General features: G+C 42.0%; 1 protein-coding gene across 1 annotated transcript in view; it reads right to left on the bottom strand.

Moving 5' to 3' along the window:
• LOC106591008 (calsyntenin-2) overlaps window positions 1-17422 on the bottom strand; it is a 529723-nt gene that overhangs the window by 177637 nt on the left and 334664 nt on the right. The gene's annotated exons all lie outside the window — the stretch shown is intronic.

Raw genomic sequence — 17422 nt, forward strand, 5'->3', positions numbered from 1 at the left:
GACTTGAACCCAGAATCTCTAGTGGTACAGCTAGAACTGTGATGCAGAGCCTTAGACCACTGCCCACTCGAGAGGCCGTTAACCCAATGATACCAGGGTAATCTAATGCCTTCTGATGAATAACCCTCTGGCTAGTTAACCCAATGATACCAGGGTAATCTAATGCCTTCTGATGAATAACCCTCTGGTTAGTTAACCCAATGATACCAGGGTAATCTAATGCCTTCTGATGAATAACCCTCTGGCTAGTTAACCCAATGATACCAGGGTAATCTAATGCCTTCTGAGGAATAACCCTCTGGTTAGTTAACCCAATGATACCAGTGTAATCTAATGCCTTCTGAGGAATAACCCTCTGGCTAGTTAACCCAATGATACCAGGGTAATCTAATGCCTTCTGAGGAATAACCCTCTGGCTAGTTAACCCAATGATACCAGGGTAATCTAATGCCTTCTGAGGAATAACCCTCTGGCTAGTTAACCCAATGATACCAGGATAATCTAATGCCTTCTGAGGAATAACCCTCTGGCTAGTTAACCCAATGATACCAGGGTAATCTAATGCCTTCTGAGGAATAACCCTCTGGCTAGTTAACCCAATGATACCAGGGTAATCTAATGCCTTCTGAGGAATAACCCTCTGGTTAGTTAACCCAATGATACCAGGGTAATCTAATGCCTTCTGAGGAATAACCCTCTGGCTAGTTAACACGATGATACCAGGGTAATCTAATGCCTTCTGAGGAATAACCCTCTGGTTAGTGTGGGAGTTAATGTAATGTAACTAGGTGCAGCGGATATGATGAGGAAGTAATAAGGACAATAATTACATTGACCGGATGGAGAGGTGGGGGCACGCAGTGCATTTGCCATCTCTGAGTAGAATATCATGCCAAAGATTACATTAAGCTAATGTACATGAGTACATTAGCTGAGACCTTAAATACATTCTTGCCATCTGGACATACTAACGTCAGGAGGAAACAGGAAGGAGGATGGTAGCAAACTGACCAACATGTGAAACATAATTATGCAATAAATGTATTATTTTTTGTATGACATAAGGGTTCCGCCACCATTATAATCTAAACCGGAGCGGATGTGGGCGTTATTGGGCGTGAACAAGCAAAGAACTCAGACTGAAAGATAATGGTGGCAGAAGGACTAAGGGGAGTAATTTCATTTACATATGGGATGTACCCATATGCTGTATGTGTATAAAAGCAGAGCCGGCGCTGAGGGGAGTCAGTTGTTCCGCGGACCAGCTCGGCTTTGCTACTTTGTATTAAAGCCTATATTGAATTCACAAGTTCTTGTAAGAGTGTTATATTCTTGAGACAATTTTCCACGACACTAGTTAACCCAATGATACCAGTGTAATCTAATGCCTTCTGATGAATAACCCTCTGGCTAGTTAACCCAATGATACCAGGGTAATCTAATGCCTTCTGAGGAATAACCCTCTGGCTAGTTAACCCAATGATACCAGGGTAATCTAATGCCTTCTGAGGAATAACCCTCTGGCTAGTTAACCCAATGATACCAGGGTAATCTAATGCCTTCTGAGGAATAACCCTCTGGCTAGTTAACCCAATGATACCAGGGTAATCTAATGCCTTCTGAGGAATAACCCTCTGGCTAGTTAACCCAATGATACCAGGATAAAATGCTTCTACTCATCAATTTTAGTAATTATTTATTAATATTGTACCATATCGTTGTCACCCAACTCATTTATTAAATTACTTATCAGATTTACCTTGAATTGTGCTTAATTAAATATTAACCCACAATGTATTAATCAATACTTTTCCTCTGGTCATGTAGAATAAGTCAACTGATTGCATAATACATTTATTGATTTATTGATTGACAAGAGGGTGATGGATTAAGGTCACAAAAATGAAATTTTCTGAGCTTGAAAAAAATACAAACAATGACAACAATACCCAGTGAGCTGTGTGAGAAGAGCACAACAGACCTGGTATATTGTTTAGGATTAAGATAATGCCAATCATAATAACAGTGAAGTTATCCTCTTAGAGTCAGTTCCAAAGCCCTGTCAGACATCTGCAGGGCCAGTGATTCCACATCCACATGGACACCAATCCCTTACATGTAAACAACGATTTACATGTAAGGGATTACAAAAAAAACGGTAACTGTAATCAGTTACGTTACCATCAAAAATATTGTAATCAGATTACAGATACTTTTGAAAAACTAGAAGATTACTTCGAGGATTACTTTTAAATTCAGAAAGGATGTTTGCGAGAAAAAAAATCTTTGACACTTCTCTGTTTCCTTAACGACATTCAAATCAACATTGAAAAAAGGCGCAAGTTTAAGTTTGTTCCACCTGAGCGAGTCTGACCGCAAGTCAGAGACCACTATGATGTCACACCAAATGGGTTTGATAGATCGCTGGAAAAGAGCAGGAATAGACTTTTGTAGGCTACAGTCCAAGCTATGTCTTCCAATGGTGTGACTGCTGTCGGCATCCAAAGACTATCCAACTTGAATAAACGCTTGGAGGTGAAGATGACAGCAGTGTTGTAGTCTACAGCGATATGGATATAACTTATTATTGATATCTACATAGTGCATTGGTGTGAATCACACTGCTGCTCTCTCATTCGGCTATTTGCATTTTATGGATTGTGGTTGTTGTGGATGGCTATTCACAAATCTAGAAATGTGTATTTGAATCCAATAATGATTGAATTCATGAAGTTTAAGCTGTCTATAAATCATTGTTTTTGAAACCAGTGGACAGCCAGTGAAAAATGCGCTCTTGCAACAGCTGCATAGTGCAGATCCCAGCGTATGGAGTAAAAGTGGTGCTTTTATTGCTCAATCTAATTCATGCTGATCAAAAAAAGAATCCATAGGCCTAATGGACACATGCTCAAACTCACACACTTTTGGTAGACTTGTAGTTGCTACATCCATTTTTGTACTCATAAATTATACATAATGACATGTAAGTGTATATATATATAGCCATTGATTCTTGAAGAATATAACTTATAAATACCTCATGAGCTTAGTTCAACTGTCATACTCCTTGTTTTACTCAGCTTTTTACCAAAACAGACACGGGGCAAGCGTTTTGTTAATGTTTCATCTGTGGATTTGCCCTTTAAACAGCTGCATATTATCAAGATATCAAAGTGTCACCAACCAAAAGGTAAACAATAGGCCTATAACAAATGCAGCATATGGCATTCATTTTTAAAATGTAAATAGCACTTCTCAGTAGTGTTCAAAGCATGCCATTCCATGAGCGCAGCATTTATTTTTCAACTGGAATCAATGAGCCCAATCAGTCCTCCATGACAACAAAAACATAAATAACAGATTAGGGCTGGTTAATAAATCCTTAGTTTTGGGGTTATGCTCAGGTAAAACAATTTGTCTTATCTACACTTCCATATTTCCAAGTCCTATTCTTGAAGATCAAGGCATATAACATTTATTGGAATGACTGAAATTCTGATAGACTTTTTGTTTTTAAATGTAAAGATATCATTTAATCGTATTATTATATGTAGTAGAAAGTGATGGGTTAGTAGAAGCCTTCTTAACCAACGCATAAAGTAAAATGTAACATCATATATGGCCAGCTACGTAAACTTTAACATTGATTTATCCTGCAATAGATGTTGTTCAATTGGTAACATACATTTTTGTCTTCTTCTAATGCCTCTTAAGAGGAAAATAATCTAAAAGTAATGGAATGTAATCAGATTACGTTACTGAGTTTGGGTAATCCAAAAGTTACGTTACTGATTACAATTTTTAACAGTAACTGTAACGGATTGCATTTAGAAAGTAACCTACCCAACCCTGATCATAGCCTATGGACACTTTGTTTCTTTCCATCTGAACACACACAAACACTTGCAAGTCTACACCCCCCAAATATGGACAAAACACACACACACACTCACGTGGACAATTATGCATACACACATACAAAACAACCATTAAATCAGACATCAACTGTGCTAATGGTAATGCTAAGTGCTAGCCCCAGCAGTAACAGTGTCACAGCCAGACAGGGTAATGCTAAGTGCTAACCCCAGCAGTAACAGTGCCTCAGCCAGACAGGGTAATGCTAAGTGCTAGCCCCAGCAGTAACAGTGCCTCAGCCAGACAGGGTAATGCTAAGTGCTATCCCCAGCAGTAACAGTGCCACAGCCAGACAGGGTAATGCTAAGTGCTAGCCCCAGCAGTTACAGTGCCACAGCCAGACAGCATAATGCAACTGTAAGTGTTGGCCCGAGCAATTACAGTGCCACAGCCAGTCAGAGTAATGCTAAGTGCTAGCCCCAGCAGTAACAGTGTCACAGCCAGTCAGGGTAATGCTAAGTGCTAGCCTCAGCAGCAACAGTGTCACAGCCAGTCAGGATAATGCTAAGTGCTAGCCCCAACAGTAACATTGTCACAGCCAGACAGGATAATGCTAAGTGCTAGCCCCAGCAGTAACAGTGTTATAGCCAGACAGGATAATGCTAAGTACTAGCCCCAGCAGTAACATTGTCACAGCCAGACAGGATAATGCTAAGTGCTAGCCCCAGCAGTAACAGTGTCACAGCCAGACAGGATAATGCTAAGTGCTAGCCCCAGCAGTAACATTGTCACAGCCAGACAGGATAATGCTAAGTGCTAGCCCCAGCAGTAACAGTGTCACAGACAGGATAATGCTAAGTGCTAGCCCCAGCAGTAACAGTGTCATAGCCAGACAGTACTGTATGTAGCATCAGCACCAGTGGTGAGCAGTACATCCCTCTGCATCTTGTTCTGTAATATTAATGTGTCTCTCTTATAAGCATCTCCCTCTCCTTCCCAGACACCCCCTCTGGACGAGGGCAAACATATGCTACACACCACTGGGGATCGGAGGGGAGTAGAGGAGGGAGGAAGGGAGGGATGGTTGATGGGATAAGGGTGGGGTGGAGGGAGGGATAGAGGGGGAGTGTCACAGACACACATCTGGCTGAAAGCAGACACCTGGCTTCCTTTCCCTCTACAGTGCCAGTGAGGGTTATAAGAGAGAGAGAGAGACAGAGACAGAGTGAGAAAGACAGAGAGAGACAGAGAGAGAGAAAAAGAGTGTGTGTGTGTGTGTGTGTGTGTGTGTGTGTGTGTGTGTGTGTGTGTGTGTGTGTGTGTGTGTGTGTGTGTGTGTGTGTGTGTGTGTGTGTGTGCATTGGGCACGGTGCCAGACCAGCTCCAGCCTCAAGCCATCCCCCTGCTCCCTGGGTACAACACAACATAACACAGAGTTGATGAAGAAAGATCCAGAATAGACAAGGGGCCTAAAAAGACTCAACTGGATCCAAATGACCAAGGGGTGCAGAAAATCTCACAACACAAAAAGAATCTGTATTATCGAATTAAGACAGAACCCAATGGGGTCTTGTAGGCACCATGACAATATAGAGACCAATCCATTCCAGTCCAAAGGAAGGTGTATCTACAGTTGAAGTCAGAAATTTACATATACCTTAGCCAAATACATTTAAACTCAGTTTTCCACAATTCCTGAAATTTAATCCTAGTAAAAATTCCCTGTTTTAGGTTAGTTAGGATCACCACTTTATTTTAGGAATGTGAAATGTCAGAATAGTAGTAGAGAATGATTTATTTCAGCTTTTATTTCTTTCATCGGATTCCCAGTGGGTCAGACGTTTGCAAACACTCAATTCGTTTTTGGCAGCATTGCCTTTAAATTGTTTAACTTGGGTCAAACGTTTCGGGTAGCCTTCCACAAGCTTCCCACAATAAGTTGGGTGAATTTTGGCCCATTCCTCCTGACAAAGCTGGTGTAACTGAGTCAGGTTTGTAGGCCTCCTTGCTCGCACACACTTTTTCAGTTCTTCAACAAAGTTTCTATAGGATTGAGGTCAGGGCTTTGTGATGGCCACTCCAATATCATGACTTTGTTGTCCTTTAGCCATTTTGACACAACTTTGGAAGTATCCTTGGGATCATTGTCCATTTGGAAGACTTCCTGACTGACTTCCTGACTGATGTCTTGAGATGTTTCTTCAATATATCCACATAATTTTCCTCATGATGCCAACTATTTTGTGAAGTACACCAGTCCCTCCTGCAGCAAAGCACCACCACAACATGATGCTGCCACCCCCGTGCTTCACGGTTGGGATGGTGTTCTTCGGCTTGCAAGCGTCCCCCTTTTTCCTCCAAACATAACAATGTTGGGCATTTTCTCTCCCCATCAGCAGACCCCTGGGGGGGTTGGTGGCGGGAGTCACCATGGAAATTAATTGTAATCTACATAATAATTAACATTTCCTAAATAACAGACATTTTTGTAGGGGTTGATACATACTTTTTTCGTTAGGGCAAATCAAGTCTGAAATTTCAAAGTGGAAATTACAAACTTTAGAAGCCTTTTTAAAATGTAGGTTTTTTTGTTGTCATTGCCATACACACAATACCCCATTATGTAAAAATGGAATTCAAAATGAAAAGCTGAAATGTCTTGAGTCAATAAGTATTCAACCCCTTTGTTATGGCAAGCCTAAATAAGATCAGGAGTAAAAATGTGCTCAACAAGTCACATAATAAGTTGCATGAACTCACTCTGGGTGCAATAAGTGTTTGACATGATTTTTTTATGACTATCTCATCTCTGTACCCTACACATACAATTATCTGTAAGGTCTCTCAGTCGAGCAGTGAATTTCAAACACAGATTCAACCACAAAGACCAGGGAGGTTTTCCAATGTGTCACAAAGAAGGGCACTTAAAAAAAGAAGCAGACATTGAAAATCCCTTTGAGCATGGTGAATTTATTAATTACACTTTGGATGGTGTATCAATACACCCAGTCACGACAAAGACACAGGTGTCCTTCCTAGCTCAGGTGTCCTTCCTAGCTCAGAGAGGAAGGAAACTGCTCAGTGATTTCCCCATGAGGCAAAAACAGGTATGGAGTTTAATGTCTGTGATAGGAGAAAACTGAGGATGGATCAACAGCGTTGTAGTTACTCCACAATACTAACCTAACTGACTGAGCAAAAAGAAGGAAGCCTGTACAGAATACAAATATTCCACGGGAAAAATCTTAGCGGAAAACCTGGTTCAGTCTGCTTTCCAGCAGACACTGGTAGATTAATTCACCTTTCAGCAGGACAATAACCTAAAACACAAGGCCAAATCTACACTGGAGTTGCGTACCAAAAAGACAGTGAATGTTCCTGAGTGGCCGAGTTACAGTTTTGACTTAAATCTACTAGAAAATTTACGGTAAGACCTGAAAATGGTTTCATAGCAATGATCAACAAACAATTTGACAGAGCTTGAAGAGTTTTGAAAAGAATAATGAGAAAATGATGCGCAATCCAAGCGTGGAAAGCTCTTAGAGATTTATCCAGAAAGACTCATAGCTGTAATCGCTGCCAAAGTTGCTTCTATAAAATATTGACTCAGGGGTGTGAATATCTATGTAAATGAGATATTTCTGTATTTAATTTTCAATAAATAGGCATAACTTTCTCCAAACATGTTTTCATGCTTTGAATTCAGGCTGTAACAACCAAATTGACAGTCTCTATGGGGGTGCCACAGGGTTCAATTCTCGGGCCGAATCTTTTCTCTGTAAACACCAATGATGTCGCTCTTGCTGCTGGTGATTCTCTGATCCACCTCTACGCAGACAACACCATTCTGTATACTTCTGGCCCTTCTTTGGACACTGTGTTAACAAACCTCCAGACGAGCTTCAATGCCATACAACTCTCCTTCCGTGGCCTCCAACTGCTCTTAAATGCAAGTAAAACTAAATGCATGCTCTTCAACCGATCGCTGCCCACACCTGCCCACCCATCTAGCATCACTACTCTGAACGGTTCTGACTCAGAATATGTGGACAACTACAAATACCTAGGTGTCTGGTTAGACTGTAAACTCTCCTTCCAGACCGACATTAAGCATCTCCAATCCAAAATTAAATCCAGAATTGGCTTCCTATTTACCAACAAAGCATCCTTCACTCATGCTGCCAAACATACCCTCGTAAAACTGACTATCCTGCCCATTCTTGACTTCGGCGATGTCATATATAAAATAGCCTCTGACACTCTACTCAGCAAATTGGATGCCGTCTATCACAGTGCCATCCATTTTGTCACCAAAGCCCCATATACTACCCATCACTGCGACCTGTATACTCTCGTTGGCTGCTCCTCGCTTCATATTCATCGCCAAACCCACTGGCTCCAGGTCATCTATACGTCTTTGCTAGGTAAAGCCCCCCCTTATCTCAGCTCACTGGTCACCATAGCAGCACCCACCCGTAGCACGCGCTTGTGGGGGATGAATCAGAATTAGTTGGGTAACATAGATAATTAAGATGTTTTATTAGTATAATATGCTTATGTGAGATACTTGTCATTAGAAAGTGTCCTTTGACTCTGGAATGTTTCAGTTACACATTTCCCTTAGCTGGGGCTCAGACACTTGGGGCCCAGAGAGGGGAAGAGGTCAGACTTGTCTTTTACTTGTCTCTGTTGCTCTGCAGAATATCAGCAAGAGAGGAGGACAGAATGAAATATTGTCTTCATATGTGAATGTCTCTTTACCTATGCTTAAACCATGTGAAGGGATGGCGTGATTACTGGGGAACCAATGACTTGTCTCCACAATGTCTGTGAGCAAGTCACACCCTCCTTTTCCTTATTGTGGGGAGGTTTATGGCAGTGTCTGGGACCATGGTCTCTTAGATCTCACACTTATCCTGTGGTAGTATATGGCCTAGAGCAGGGGTGTCAAACTCAAATACCCAGTGGGCCAAAATGTAAAACCTGAACAAAGTCACGGGCCAACATTGAACAAATGAACCTTTTAATATGGACCCAAACAAGTTTTGCTTTAACATTGAATATGGAACAAGCATCGCTTATTACCATACAATATATAATTTAATAGTGGAGACATGCAAAATCGAATTTCAAATGAAAAAAAACACATCAATGGCATTCATTTATTAAATAAATAAAATTTAAATAAAAATCGTATGCCTCTTTTCTATTTGCAGCCTTCTGATTTAAATACCAACATAAACTTTTTCCACTGGCTAATAATTTTACAAATAAAATGATAATAAATCAATCAACCATTCAAGCCCATGCCTTGTAGCAAGAAAAAGTGCACAAAGAAAACGTTAATTATTGCACACTGATCTAATCTGATGTGCCCAAGCCAGATACCTGGCATCTCTTCTTGGATGCTAGTTCATCAATGTCTGGGCTCAGGCTCTGAGCTGAAGAAATCCTCACTATCGAACGAAGGTGTTCATCAGTCAGACGTCTCCTGTGAGTTGTTTTGGTCATCTTCATCGAGGAGAAAATTTGCTCGTGTAACAGTGTAGGTTCCGTCCCTCTCTTCGCCCCAACCTGGGCTCGAACCAGGGACCCTTGCACACATCAACAACTGACACCCACGAAGCATCATTACCCATAGCGCCACAAAAGCCACGGCCCTTGCAACGCAAGGGGAACAACCACTTCAGGTCTCAGAGCGAGTGACGTCACTGATTGAAACGCTATTAGCGCGCACCACCGCTAACTAACTAGCCCTTTCACATCGGTTACACTCGCATAGATAAGTGCTGCGGAACATGGAGAGCATCTGAGCAGCTTGGGTGCGGAGCTGAGGCATTGTGTCAGGGATGAACCGTGGAAACTGTGCGGCGCCCACAGCATCATACTTTGACTTCAGCGTGTCGTTGCACTGGAGTTCAATCAGCTCCATTTGGATGTTGGTTGGTGCATTTTCCACATCAACTGCGAAGGGATTACTAAGCAGTTCAAACCTACATTTCTGGACATCGAAGTCGGCAAATCGCCGGCTAAACTCAGCGGCGAGAACACTGAGTTTTTCAGCAAACTGTGCGCATGGGAACACGGCGGTAGAGATCTGCGCTTTTATGGTTTGGCAGCAGGGAAAATGGCAAGGGTTTCCTTGCAGCATCTGATTCTCTCACAGGCACAGTTTAGTTTTAAAGGCCCTCACTGTAGCGTACATGTCTGTGATGATGCGCCCCCGCCCCTGAAGCTGCAGGTTCAGCGCATCGAGATGGCTCGAGATGTCACAGAGAAAGGCCAGCTCACACAGAAACTTTTGCTCCCGGAGCTCTGCTGTATCCTTCCCTTTGGTTTCCAGGAATTGACATATTTCCTCACGCAGCTCGAAACATCTGTTCAGTACTTTTCCTCTGCTTAGCCATCTCACCTCTGTGTGATACGGCACGTCTGCGTATTCCGAAACACACTCCTCTAGAAAAAAATTTAACTGGCGGTGATTCAGACCTTTGGCTCTTATAAAGTTAACTACCTGTGTTACTGTGGTCATAACATGTTCCATCTTTAGGGCTTTGGCACACAGTGATTCCTGATGTATGATGCAGTGGTAAACAGTTAGCTCACCTGCACAGTTCTCTTCCCGCATCTTCTCCCGAACCATGCCCACCAGTCCACTCTTTTTACCGCACATCGCTGGCGCACCATCTGTCGTTAATCCAACGAGTTTATCCCTCGGCAGCTTTATTTCAGTTACACATTTGGAAACCTCCTCAAAGATTTCCTTTCCTGTGGTTGTGCCATGCATTGATTTGAATCCCAATAGCTCCTCCGTAACACAGATTTGAGTCCACTCCACGGATGAAGACTGACAGCTGAGCAGTATCAGATGCGTCGCAGCTCTCATCCACAGCGAGGGAGAACGCAATGAAATCTTTTCCCTTTTCCATCAGCTGGTCATACAGATTGGTGGCAAGATCACATGTGCGATCAGCTACTGTGTTCCTGCTCAGGCTCACGTTTGAAAATGCTTGCTTTTTCTCTGGGCATACGAGGTTACAAACTTTCATCATGCACTTTTTCACGAACTCTCCCTCATTAAAGGGCCGGGCTGATTTTGCGATCTCTGCTGCCACTATATAACTAGCCTTTACAGCAGCCTCACTTTGTGATGTGGCTTTTTTGAACATATTCTGTTGTGAAACCAAACTTCTTTTCATCTCCTCTACTTTCTGGCTCCTTTGAGTCATGTCCAGGTCCTTGTATTTGTTATGGTGTTTCATTTCATAGTGTCGTCTGTTGTACTCCTTACTTACAGCCACGTTGACTCCACAAACAAGACAAACTTGTCCAGAAAGCTCCTGTTTTCTGCCTTTCTTTTCGCCATTTTTGGGAAGGGATAGCACGCGGACAGTTGTAGCGTCTATGTTGCTATGACTACTGTCACAGAGGAGAGGGCGTTTCTGGGTCCTGTCCTGATTGGCGCGCGAAAACAACAGCAGAGCATTATGGGATTCGTAGTATTAGCGGTGAATGCGCTGTATAATACCGGCGGGCCAGCTCTAGTAGTAATTTGGTATTGTCTCGCGGGCCAAATATAATTACCCCGCGGGCCAAATTTGCCAGAGTTTGACACCCATGGCCTAGAGGCTCACTCACCCCAGTGAGCCTGTCCAGGAGTGGGGTCAAGAGGGGGTTTGCTTGAGATGGGAGTATTTAGAGTTGACAATTGATATATGGCATTGGATGAAATGGTGTTTTTGTTCTATGAAGTACCAGAGACGAGATTAGAACCTCGTCATTAGGGATCAAACTGAACGATAATTTATAGTGAATGTTATCTAGCTGTGGATACTCCTCTCTAAAGTAAACAGTCTTTCTTTGTGAACTGTTCCTAACTATCTGTGATTTGTCATCTCAAAAGGGGTTGGATCTTACTATAAAGATCTCAGAAGTCATTGTGTTCAACACTCTCAACGGGTCATTAGAAATGGTGAATCGTTGAAAGTCAACTGCTACTGCAAAGCTCTTATAATTAAAATTGTAGTTTAAGTATAAACTCTGACTGGTGTGTGTGAAGTTTGTCTCTCCTCATTTGATAATACAGAAATTAGCAACCACACGCTCCAGCAGGTATATTTCACTGGTCAACCCCAAAGCCAATTTCTCGTTTGGCCGCCTTTCCTTCCAGTTCTCTGCTGCCAATGGCTGGAACGAATTGCAAAAATCACTGAAGCTGGAGACTCATATCTCCCTCACTAACTTTAAGCACCAGTTGTCAGAGCAGCTCACAAATCACTGCACCTGTACATAGCCCATCTGTAAATAGCCCATCCAGCTACCTCATCCCCATACTGATATTTTTTTTTGCTCCTTTGCACCCCAGTCTCTCTACTTGCACATTCATATTCTGCACATCTATCACTCCAGTGTTTAATTGTTTCACCACTATGGCCTATTGTCACGAACGCCGTATGAATAATTGGACCAAGGCGCAGCGTGAGTAGAGTTCCACATTTTAATGATAGTGAAACTTCCAAAACAACAAAGATATAACGATCGTGAAAATACGTTGTGCACATAGGCACTCATACAAAACAATATCCCACATAGCAGGTGGGAAAAAGGACATACTAAGTATGATCCCCAGTTAGAGGCAACGATATTCAGCTGCCTCTAATTGGGAACCATACACACACACACCAACAGAAATGTAATACCTAGAAAATCCCCTACTCACGCCCTGACCTAAAACACCATAGAGAACCCTGAGGGCTCTATGGTCAGGGCGTGACACCTATTTAATGCCTTACCTCCCTTATCTTACCTCATTTGCACACACTGTATATAGACTTTTCTATTGTGTTATTGACTGTATGTTTGTTTATTCCATGTGTAACTCTGTGTTGTTTGTGTTGCACTGCTTTGCTTTATCTTGGCCAGGTTGCAGTTGTAAATGAGAACTTGTTCTCAACTAGCCTACCTGGTTAAATAAAGGTGAAATAAAATAAAAAAATTAAAAAGAATGTGGAATAAGTCGAGGGGTATGAATACTTTCTGAAGGCACTGGATATCACAACGCATCATGAAAGCTTATGCTAATGAGTGACAGCTCTTGGCTCACATCCTCTTCGCTTGTGTGTAAGTGTGTGTGCGTGTGTCGGTATGTATTGTGGTGGCTAATTTCTGCATTACCAAATGAGGAGAGTTACAAACACACCAGTCTGAGTTAAACTACATATTTAATAATTAAGATACTTTTGCAAAAGTACTTTGACCTTCAATAATGCACTCTCTCGAATGAACCAGGAAGGTCTCTACTCAACAATACAAACAGATTTTTATACCCAAGAATCCACCCCTTCAACGTACATTGACGAACAACAGATACATAGAATGGTCACAAGGTTAAGTTTTGTATGAAAGATATCTATAAAACATAGCAGACAGTAACTGCTGTATCAACAGTTTTCATTGTATAGACCAGTGTCTGGTCCTCCTACTCCAAACTGGAACCGTCTCTCCCTGGTACGGTATAGAACAGAACCATTAGCTCATGTTCTCTGGAATGCTTTTTAGGCGTTATTACCCAAAGACATCGTAAATCTCCTCTGTCAGTGCTATCTCATAGAGGCCCATCCTCAGTAAGACACCTCTTGTTCCCACTCCTGGACAAGCTCACTGAGGGGAGTGACCTGCATAGAGACATTGTGGAGACAAATAATTGGTTCCCCATTAATCACGCCATCCCTTCACATGGTTTAAGAATAGGTAAAGACACATTCACATATGAAGACAATGTTTCATTCTGTCCTCCTCCCTGTCTGATATTCTGCATAGCAACAGAGACATGTAAAAAACAAGTCTGACCTCTCCCCTCTCTGGACCCCAAGTGACTGAGCCCCAGCTAAGGGAAACGTGCAACTGAAATACACCAGAGTCCAAAGGACACTTTCTAATGACAAGTATCTCACATAAGCATATTATACTAATAAAACATGAATTATCTATGTTACCCAACTAATTCTGATTCATCCACCACAGTATGTATGTATGTATGTATGTATGTATGTATGTATGTATGTATGTATGTATGTATGTATGTATGTATGTATGTATGTATGTATGTATGTATGCATGTATATGTCTGTCTGTGTGTGTGTGTGTGTGCGTGTGAGTGAGTGAGTATTCGTGTGTGTGTTTGTGTGTGTGTGTGTGTGTGTCGATCCTCTCAGTTGCGGGGAGGTGCTGCCATCCGTTGAGATAATTAGTCGTTCCCAAACCTCCGGCGCAGGGAGGTGAGGAACACACGGCCTTCCCAGAATCACAAGTGACAGGTTTAATAACTGCCTCACGACAACCACTGCACAGGTAGAAACATGGCGGCTTTAGAATGAGTTGTCTAGCTTAGCCCTGCAAGTCACTCTGGAGTCTGGACAACCAGGAGGTCAGGGGTTAACATCCTAGATGAGCTGCTACTACCGTCACTGACCGGGGCATTAAACCTCCTCCAACAGCCCTCCAGCACTTAACCCATGTAATAAATCTAGCACTCACTGCAGATGGGAGAGATGGGGAAGTTAAAGGATGTGACACTTTTACACAGGAAGTGAGAGGAGTACAAATAAATTATGACATCTAGAAATGCTTTGTGTCTGGGTACATTTGCCATGAATGTGGTGGTGCTGTGATTCAGAACTAATCCTGCATTTGCATAATTCTTTCATTAGGATTTTAAAAAGCAGTAAATTGAAAACATTTCATCACACATGTTAAAATTGACAAAAAAGGTTTAAAATAGATTTTCAGAATAAAGTGCTCTGATTCAGAATGATTGTTCAGTGGGACAATCCATCTGTGTGACTCAGTGGTAGTCAACGGTGATAAGAAGTGATGGAAAAAGTACCCAATTGTCATACTTGAGTAAAAATAATAGAAATGTGAAAGTCAGTCACCCAGTAAAATTACTTGAGTAAAAGTCTAAAAGTACTTGGTTTGAAATATACTTAATTATCAAAAGTACATGTAATTGCTAAAATATACTTAAGTATCAAAAGTAAAAGTAAAAGTATAAATACTTTAAAATTCCTTATATTAAGTGTGTCAGACTGCACCATTTACTTGTTTTTTAATTTACGGATAGCCAGGGGCTATCTCCAACACTCAGACATAATTTACAAATTAAGAATTTGTGTTTAGTGAGTCCGCCAGATCAAAGGCAGTAGGGATGACAAGGGATGTTGTCTTGATAAGTGTGTGAATTGGACAATTTTCCTGTCCGGCCAAGCATTCAAAATGTAGTGAGTGCTTTTGGGTGTCAGGGAAAATGTATGGAGTAAAAAGTACAATATTTTATTTAGGAATGTAGTGAAGTAAAAGTAAAAGTTGTCAAAAATATAAATAGTAAGGTAAAGTACAGATATCCCAAAAAGTATTTTAAAGTATTTTTACCTAAGTACTTTACACCACTGGTGATAAGTCATATTTTTTGCCATACTGATTTGAGTTACAGAACTTACATACAATACAGAATAACTGTAATGAACACGAGGAAGACAGAGAGCTGGTTTCAACGGGACCACAGGAGGAGGCAGGTAGCTGGGTCCAGGGGCAGGCAGAAGTTCGTACATGGTAGGTCCAAAAATGGCAACAGTACAGGCAGGGAATAGGCAAAAGGCGTTGTGAGTGAAGTAGGCAAAAACTATCATACACGTGAGGAGAGCAGGAAGGGAAAAAAACAGAGCTACGAAAAAGTGTGTCTCAAACAAACAATACCTCACAGTGATGGGGTGCAAGGAACTGAACTAAATAGTGTGGGATGATGACATGCAGGTGATTGGGATCTGGAGAGAAAGCTGGAAAGTGGGCTGCGGGGATCTAAATGTTTGGGAGTGAGACGTTACAATAACATCTGAGATACAGTACATAAAATGTGAGTTACAATACAACCATGATAAATTGGTAATGTAACCGAGTCATTCAGGGTGATACTCATTGTTGCCAAGGAGGGAATCTTGGCTCACTGTACCTTTCAATGACAAAGCTGTGAAAACATTCAACATCTGTCTGATTGAGAGCCAATTACACAGTTTACCACAGCATAACATGACTCACGGCCTAAGAGTCATTTTCTGACAAGAGTATTACATACACGGTTATATAATTATATGAACTAGAGCCAAAGGTAACGAGAGAGGAAGGAATGAGGCAAAGAGCGAGGTATACAAAATATTATGTTGGTCAACTTGTTCAACCTTTTCTTACCTTTCTCATACACTACTCAATATGATAGAGGCGATAAAGTAAATATATAGGAAATATTTAGGTAGGATATAGGCAATTAAACAGTAGATATGATTTAGGTTATGTGATATTAGACGACAGAGACAACGAGAGAAAAAGCAGCAGCAAAAACAGAGACAGAGACAGAGAGACAGAGAGAGAGACAGAGAGAGAGACAGAGAGAGAGACAGAGAGAGAGAGACAGAGAGAGAGACAGAGAGACAGACAGAGAGAGAGACAGAGAGAGAGACAGAGAGAGAGACAGAGAGAGAGGCAGAGAGAGAGACAGAGAGAGAGACAGAGAGAGAGAGACAGAGAGAGAGACAGAGAGAGAGACAGAGAGAGAGACAGAGAGAGAGAGAGAGAGACAGAGAGAGAGAGACAGAGAGAGAGAGAGCTTGACGGCCCCTGTGTCATCTCTGATCCTGTGGTCTGTTCTCTTTAGTGGCTAATTCTCTTGACTGCTCAACTTTTGCAGAGCTGACATGTTATGTGTAATTTGGGCTGAGCCATAGGCAGGGATTGTTTTTCTCCTCTAAATGTGAGAGTAGCGCTCACTGACGCTCTCCTCTCCGCTCGTCTCCTCCAGGACACAGACAACAGAAGGAACGCCTGGACAGGCTATTAAAGCTAAGACCGTCATCCCTGGGTGCTCACAAAGAACCTGTGTCATAGAATGTATGTCTACGTTTAGCTGTGTTTCTTCATACGTCCCACAATCAGGAAGGCAGGGAAAACCAGAAGAATACGACCCAGGACAATGTGTACCGTACCTTTACACACACCTGCTGCTATAATTACAGGCCTGGTGCGTGTGTTTGTGTGTGTGAAGGAGACACTAGTTTTCTGTGTGAGCTCCCGCTGAGGAAGGTGAGAGGTGTGAGCAGAGAGAGAGTGAGGAGAGACACACACAGAGTGGAAATAACACAGTCATAAGAGACCGTGGAGAAAGCAATATCAGAGGAATCCTCAGCTCATAGGTGCTCCTGTAAGTGTGGTGAATCATTTTCATCTGTGCACCACTTTAAAATAATATACTGGCTGTTTTCATCCTACACTGCTGAAACACTACAGGGAAGTAAGTACCTGGGGTCAGCCAGGATCAGACATTGAGGTGAAGGGGATCAAGGAGAAAGTGGGATGTCCCTAAGACCTTTTGCAGCCAGAATGACATGCACTTCTGTTACTTACAGTAATCAAATGTTATTTGATCACAGTAGGCTTGGCTTCAGAGTGCAGTGTTGCAGGGAGCATGGTATTGAATTCATATGCTTCATAAAGACCAACAGACAAAAATACATCCTGC

Source organism: Salmo salar, chromosome 20, assembly GCF_965601325.2.
Source record: "Salmo salar chromosome 20, fSalSal1, whole genome shotgun sequence".
In the NCBI taxonomy this organism is placed as follows: domain Eukaryota; kingdom Metazoa; phylum Chordata; class Actinopteri; order Salmoniformes; family Salmonidae; genus Salmo; species Salmo salar.